We start from the raw sequence: 8846 nt of genomic DNA on the forward strand, positions 1-8846 counted from the left end.
AGCGTGAATGGCACCCCGGGTTGGTGTCCTCGAAAAGGCCAAACCAGGTAAGCCTCGGAGGCCTCCTGAAAGACCATGACAGCAACGACTGAAGCGGAGGTCAGTTTTTGAAGTCTTGGGCAATCTCACGACAAGACGTTTGGAAGGGCAGCTTGCGGATCAGGACTCTGTGCTCTTCTGGTAACGACGGATCTCACAAAGGGGCGACAGTTCCAGGCCTGTAACGAGGGGGCTTCTTGACACCTCCGGTAGCAGGGGCAGACTTACGTGCTCCTTGGTGGCCAACTGCTTGCGGGAGCCTTGCCTCCAGTAGACTTGCGTCCCAGTCTGCTTGGTACGTGCCATGTTGATTGACTGTTTTTGTTTGTATCTAGATTGACAGATGGAAACTGCGCCACAGTTTTCCAAGATTGAATTATACCACAGCGGCCCTGTCCTTACCCCGCGCCGCGTATGGCTATCACTGTGTGGCTTGGCGCCGCCCATTCACACTGTGTAAACAGAGCTTGAGGTATGATGCTGTGAGGTGTGATGTGCTGCAAAGCACAAAGTTATGTTTAATGATGATTACACCAAATCAACTAATATTGGAGTACTAATCTAGTTGTGTAATCGGTGAGTTGACTTACGAGCGATAACAAGGCTTTGTCAAGCTTTTTGTTGAAGAGCGGCCGGTTAAGAGGAGCGCTCGGTTGATGCGGCAGCCTGAGCGCTACACTGACGTAGGGGAGAGTTAGCATTGCTCTTGTTTGGCGTTGGCGAGTATCTTGTGTTTAGTCGCAGCTCAACAAGACAGTACCATGACTGGACGTGGAAAGGGCGGAAAGGGTCTCGGAAAGGGAGGTGCAAAGAGGCATCGCAAGGTGTTGCGTGATAACATCCAGGGTATCACCAAACCTGCCATCCGTCGTCTTGCTCGTCGTGGAGGTGTCAAGCGTATCTCTGGTCTCATCTATGAAGAAACCCGTTGGTGTCCTCAAGGTTTTTCCTCGAGAACGTAAATTCGTGACGCTGTCACCTACACTGAGCACCCCAAAGAGGAAGACTGTCCCCCGCCAGGGATGTGGTCTATGCTCTCAAGCGCCAAGGACGCACCCTGTACGGTTTCCGGCGGTTAAAACGTTTTCTTCTTCTTCATCATCAACATCATCAAGAAGGACGAAAACGAATACCACCACCACCAAAGCCAACAACCAAAACAAAACCTTGGACCTATCTTAGGTCCTAACGAAATATTTGAGAGAAAAAGTGTTGACGTTTTCTTGCTTGTTTGTTTAGTTTTTGTTTTTTAGTTTTTGTTTGTTTGTGATTGACTTTTTGTGTATTATTACAAATAAAAAGGGAAAACCGAATGAATGTTGATTCTCGTTTAATGTTGTTAGTATTTCATAAATAATAATAATAATAATAATAATAATAATAATAATAATAATAATAATAATAATAATATCCTGGGCGAGGATTACAGTTTGTCTGTCTTGTCTTTGTTTTTGTTTTTCTATTATTATTATTGTCTAACATTGTGGGGTATGTTAGTCAGTAGAGTGCTAAGAGTAGAGTAGAGTCAAGTCAAGTAGTTGTAGATATTTTTCTTCCTAGTGATAATTAAAATGACTGATTGATTGCTTGCCTGCTGTGTATATTAGCTACAGTGGTTTAGTTGTCAACATTTTTGGATACTAGCGAGTAATACTAAATAAGTATTTTTGGTGATGATAGTTTGATTGCTGTAGTTAAATGTAGGCATATCCATAGACAAAGTGACCCTTTAACTCTGAATTACTCATCAAACATTTCATTTCACAGACTAAGTAGAGTAGATTGTGTGTGTTGTGTGTGTGTGTGTGACAAAGGGCTAGTAAATGGGGTATGTGCGTCTGGGTAAATGCACACATGTTTGACTCATTTTCATAGCTTTGGGGATATTTGCTTTGTTTGTTTGGTTTCTTTGTTGTGTAGCGCATGTGTGTGTTGTCTGTGTGGGTTACTTTGAATTTTATGCCCCTAATCATCACAAAAGACAGGCAACAGACAGACAGAAACAAAACAAACACACACCCCACCAAAACCACACACAAAATGAAAAAAAAAGAGAGAGTGTTTGAATTATAAATAATGGATACTGCTATTATTAATGAATATTATTATTAATAATAGCTCACGATAGCTCCTATGACCTAAAACTAAGGTCCCTGTTACATTTGCTTAAGTTTGCCATGGAAGAGTATGTTTGTTTGTTTTCTTTTATGTACGCCATCTAACGGCAAACTTTTGTATTTGTCATGTAAACAACCAACCAACCCTCTCTAGTGCCACGTAGATCCTCCTCCTCCTCCTCCGACCTACATCTGCATTTGTTACTAACTAACTAACGAAATCTCTGTCTTGTCCTTTTACACAACCAGTCATTCAGTCATCAGTCAGTCAGTCACTCATACATGCATTCATTCAACAGTCCAGTCAAACTCAACTGTGCCAATACACGCAGGGAACATGATGGTGAGTTGTTGGGCCCCTAGCAACACACAGACAGACAGACAGACAGACAGGCAGACAGAAATCACAACAAAAGGGACGAGGGACGGACGGACACTCCTCACACACTCCCCACACAATACTCTCTCTCTCTCTCTCTCTCTCTCTCTCTCAACACACATACACTCACACACATACTCTCACACACATACACTCACACACATACACTCACACACATATCTCACAACATAACCCACACACCTTCTCTCACACCATACACTCACACACATACACTCACATCACACATACACTCCACACATTCTCTCAGACATACACTCACACACCCTTCTCTCACACACATACACTCAACCACATACACTCCCACACACATACACTCACACACATTCCCTTTTCCCACACAATACACTCACACACATACACTCCACACATACACTCACCACTCACCACATTCTCTCACACACATTACCTCACACACATAACTCACACTCACACACATTCCCTACACCCTCTCTCACCCCAATCACACACACACACACTCACACAGAGCAAGACACACAAACGAAAAAACAAACTATATTCACAAGAACAACATCAAACAACCATGAGGATACAACAAACAAACAAACACAAGGGCAAATCAACGAACACTAAATACTTTATTAACTAACTATACTACATCTACATGACACAACACACACGCACAAACAAACGACACCCAAAAAAAAAAAAAAAAAAAAAAAAAAAACTAGTTATTTACAAGTAAGACGGAAGAGGGGGGGGGACAACACTATCACCACGCACTATCGCACTCACTTCAAAAGAAACGAATAACAAGCAAAACAACAAAAACTCGCAAAAATAAACTGAGTCCACTCAAAAACACACGCAAAAACACAAGAAAACAAACAAACAAAAAACAAACAAGAAAAACACAAAAACAAAAAAAACCCCAAATCCACTCCAATCCATTTCATTTCACATTACTTTACTTTGCTCTTGGATTGGGAGACCTAACACCCCAGGCCTCGGACAATGTCACAAAAGAAAAGGACTCTATGCACACTGTCCCCACAAATATAGGCCTTAACCCTGTATGAATAAGCAGATACTACCGAACTGCTTGCCCGCTCGTTTGCAAGACTAGTTTTGAAAGGAAGACAGGTCCAAAGTACCACGAGTAAGGGTTGCTTACAGTCCCGTTAAGCATAAACATGTTTAATTAGTGTAGCCAACCAAAGCTAAAGATGTGTCGATGAATAAGACAAATATTTGTGTAATAGATCAAATAACTTGATGTTTTTTAAACGATATCCCAACAGCATACTAGATTAAGTGTCGATAAAGGAAAGGTCCATCCTCGTGAACGATCAACAAGGGAATGCAGAAAAACCCTTTTCAACACATTGAATAGCTTTCCTTTTTCAAAATTATTATTATATTGTTGTGATGCTAGTTATTATTACTGATTTTTTCTCTCTCTTTTTTTTTTTCTTTTCTTAATGAGGTATTCATATACATTTTTTTTTTTTTTCTTTCTTTGTGTGTGTGTGTGTGGTGTGTGTGTGTGTGTGTGTTGTGTGTGTGTGTGTTGTGTGTGTGTGTGTGTGTGTGTGTGTGTGTGAGGAGAGAGTATTTGTGTGTGTGGTGTGTGTGTATGTAAGTATTTGTATGTGTGTACGTATGAAAGTATTTATGTGTTGTGTATATAAAGTATGTGTGTGTGTGTGTGTATGGAAATATTTGTGGTGTGTGCAGGGATGAAAGTATTTGTGTGTGTGTATGTAGAAAGTATTTGTGTGTGTGTGTGTGTGTTTGTGTGCGCGAAGTATACAAATACATTTATAGTATTTTTGACTAGAAACTTTACTTATGAAAACTTTATGTTCAACAGTTCTCTTTATTGACATCATTAGGCATGGTAACTCGAAATAGGGAAACGGGACGGGAAAAACTGGTTTTATGGGTTTTATAACCAGCAACATGTGAAAGTATGCATTTTATATATTTTTCATTCTGCCACTGGAGTCCCCCGCCTCTTTTCTTTTCTTGTTCTTGTTCCTGTTCTTAGCAATTAAAAAAATAATAATAAAAAAATAATAAAATATAAAACAAAATATAAAAACTCAAAAAGTAATAAAACCAATAAAAATCATTTGTTAGAATTAAGCCTAGTTTATATTTATTTATTGTTACCACAACTCACCACATCTTTCTCCTTATTAATCTAGTTTAAGACATAAATACAAAATCATAAAAATACATAAAACGTAAAAATATAAAAAAGTATTAAACCCAAATAATATATATATATATAACCATATAATATATTTATTTATTACAAAAAAAAACAAAAAGAGGCATTTACTTCGATAACACAATAAGTAACCATAGCGACTTCTTCTCACCAATAGCAAATATAAAAACACCACTCACCTCCCTCCCCCCCCCCCCTTCGAATTCTTCACCTCTTTACTTCATTATTTATGCTTATGCTTATATGCATGTTATGTTTTACATGACAAACACCATATACAGACGCATGAGAATTAAAAAATGTATATATATTTTTTTTCTTATTCAAAAATCCCAATAAAGCTAACGTTTAAAATCAAGTTCCGAAAAAAAAATACATACAGTGTAAGAAAACAAGTAACATGATGGTTTACTTAAAGTAAAGAAATTATGCTCTTTCATAATAGAACCATTGTAAAACTTATGAAAGTACGTAAAATTCACTAAATAAGAGTTTAAGATATATTAAAAGGTCATTATAAAAACTTTGATTTACAATGAACCAAAAGTCGAGTATCGGGAATTAAGGATGGACTATAATTAAATAAAAAATACTCGTGAAATGTACAATCAAAGGATTTCCATTCCATCGCGTGCTTGCTTATCTCAGGAGGGGAGAGTGGTGCCAGAAATAAGATAAAATTAAATATACATTTATTAAAACAACACAAAAATAAAAGAAATACAGCCACGATCCGTGGCAAAACCATTTTCGAGCATCCTCCTCACTCGCGGGATAAAACGCTCATGCCTGGTCTTCAGCGAAGTGAAGGCGACCGAAGTTCACGTTGCGTATGAAGGGAGATGCAAGGGAGTTCCTGGCAGTGGTATAGTATTCTCTTCCATAGTCCCTTTAAAAGGTTATTTCGGAAAAAATGTTTTTCATGCCGCGCACCGACAGGAGTGTGTTGCCACCTCGAGTTCATCATTTCCGATAGAGGGTAATTTTCGTATGCCTGTGGGAGAATGGGATTTTAGACCTCTTGAAGTAAAACGACGTGATATACATATATATATTATATAAAATATATATAAAATTATATATAGTTCCTATATATATATATATATATATATTATATATATATATACATACATTTACATATATATATATATTTTATATAAAATATATATATAAAATTTTAATATATATATAATATATCATTATATATTTATATATTAATATTATTATTTATATATATATATAAAATTATATATAATATTTAAGTATACTTATATTATATAATTAAAATTATAAAAATATATATATTATTATATATTTATTATATTTTATATATTATTTATACTTTAAATGGGCTAATATTTATTATATCTATAATATATTTATTTATACTATTATATACCATAATATTTTCTTCCCGTATTTATATTATATTATTATATTTATACGTCGTTTTAATACTTAAAATACATAATAAATTTATTTACTAGAAATTTACTTTCTATAACTATAATAGTTTTTATCAATAACATTCCATTTCCAATCCTGAAACCAATTATTTCTATATTAAAGACATGGTTCTTAAACTTTTATTTTATTTCAATCCAACACCCCGATTCCAGATTACGGAAAGGACCCGGGCTTCGACTTTGTAAAAACCCGGTCAGCGAAAGTTTTATTATTATAAAAATAGGTCTTTAATGTTGCCACACGTCTGATTTTTGTTATGGGAATTTTTTACTACATTAAATATTTTCTTTTTTTCTTATCTTAGTTTTTATACTTTTATAATAAACTTATGAAAACAAATTTTATTATAATATATATTTTTTATTATCTTAATTTATTTATTAATTTCATTATTTTAATTACTTTATTTGATTAATATATATAAATGTTTTCATATTTTTTCTTTAATTATATTGTGTTTTTCCACTCATATATGTATTATATAATATAATATTGAATAAAGATGCATATTTCTTTATTTTTGGTAAACCATCTACCTCCTCATTATACATTGCATCATTTTCCTCATCCAACATTTACCTTCATATTATCTGATATATATCCTATACAAATCCCTCATATCCATTTTTTCTAATTCTACATCCTCTTTATCTTTTTTCATTTTCAACATAAATATATAATGAGTATTATTATTTGTATGTTGTTATGTATCTTTTATTTTGATTTTATTACGTGGGATTATGTTGTATCTATTTTTTGTATATTTAGGAAGTATAATGATAGGTAAAGTATGTGGGAGGTGGGAAATTATTAATGTATTTAATGTTTTTTGTATTCTGGATCTGAAGGGGGTTTATGTATTTTATATTTTATTATATTTTGTTATTGTACAACGAACAAACAGTTTAATTATGTTAAAGAAGTTCCTCCCCTTTTATTTTTTATTTATTTTTATTTTAATACTTTTCTTTTGTTTTTACTTTTTTAATTTTTCTATTATTTTTATATTGTAATGCTTTAACTAGATATAAGAGAGAGTTGGTGATTGTGGAGAATTTAATATGACATTAATTTCTAAAAAATTTTTTTATTTTACTTTTTGAGTTTAATTTTTTTAAATTAATTTATTATAATTTTATTAATATATAAAATTTTTTTATATTGCAAAAAAACATAAAAAAATTTAATATATAAAAATTAATACTTATCTATTAATAATATCTATATATTTATTATTTTAAACTATCATTTTTTATTAAAAAAATTTAAAATTTATGGTAAAATAAGAAAAAAATAAAAAAAAAAAAATAAAACGTGGAAAAAAAAAAAAATACTTAAAGCAAAAAACCACAACAAACGCCAACGGGCCACCAAAAAGAAGGGAAAAATGAATAAAGAGAACTTTGGAAAAAAAGACAAAAAAGAAGTCAGTAAAATCTTAATTGTTATTTGTATATTGGCAAAAAAAACAACATTTAAACTACTTTCATCTCCTACATCTTCACAGGAATCCTTCTAATACATAATCAGATATACTTTTTAAAATATATTTAACACACTCAAATATTAATACATCTATTCAATAAATATTTTTATACATGACACATATACATAATCTTCATACACAACACTACACAACAAATTTTCTTACTACTTTAAAATAATCTTAAAAAATTGGGGTATATATATTATATTATACATGTACTATATTTCAATTCATAAATATATCTACATTTAGAATATACCCCCAAATAAAGAATGAAAAAAAATGAAGATCAACCCATTAAAAGAAAAAAAAGTTTAAAAAAATCAAAATATATATATATAATTATATAATAATATTGATAAATTTTTAGTTTAATTGTTATATAGTTTTTTTTTTTTTTTTTATTTATATTGGTATTATTTTTATAATTTAATCTATTGTTTTGTTGTATATTTTATTTTTTATTATTCAAAAATAGTTTAGTGTTTTCCCAATCACCTCTTTACATTTACCTCACTATCAACTTTTTGTTCCCCAGTGCACCGTTCCTTGGTCGTTGTGTTTTTGTAAATTTGAAAGAGAATAAAGTTTTAATCTGCTTTATCTCACGTGGTTTTTGGTTCCTATATTTGTGTACATGTGAAAAAGTTTTTCTTGTGAATTTGTCAAAAGTGTGAGTGTGTGTTTGCTGTATTGAATATTTTTATTTGTATGATTTAAGTATTTGTTTTATTTTTTTGTTATTTTTGTGATATGTGTGTGAATTTGTTGTATTTGTTATTATTTTAGTTGTTTTTGAACTACTTTGTTATTTTGAAAAATGTTAATATTTTTTTATATTGTTATTTATTGTTTTTATTTTATAAATTTTAAATGTTCTTTAAAAATGTTGTAATTTTGTTTATTTATAATAGTTTTTTTTTTATTTTATTTTTTTTTTTTGGTGTAGTTATGTTTATTGTTTTGTATGAAATATTATATTTTTTTTTTTTTTTTTTTTTTTTTTTTTTTTTTTTTTTTTTTTTTTTTTTTTTTTAATTTATGGTGTAGTATATGTGTGTTATGTCATGTAAATTTGGAGTGAATGTATTGGTGAGAGAGGTGGATTGGGTGTGGGAGAATGGTGTGTTTGTAAATTTTGGG

At 31.8% G+C, this 8846-nt stretch overlaps 1 pseudogene; it reads left to right on the forward strand.

The window, feature by feature from the left end:
• Positions 1–591: 591 nt before the first annotated feature.
• LOC119571256 lies at positions 592–3828 on the forward strand (annotated as a pseudogene).
• The last annotated feature ends 5018 nt before the right edge of the window (positions 3829–8846 follow it).

This window comes from Penaeus monodon, unplaced genomic scaffold (genome assembly GCF_015228065.2).
Source record: "Penaeus monodon isolate SGIC_2016 unplaced genomic scaffold, NSTDA_Pmon_1 PmonScaffold_5664, whole genome shotgun sequence".
In the NCBI taxonomy this organism is placed as follows: domain Eukaryota; kingdom Metazoa; phylum Arthropoda; class Malacostraca; order Decapoda; family Penaeidae; genus Penaeus; species Penaeus monodon.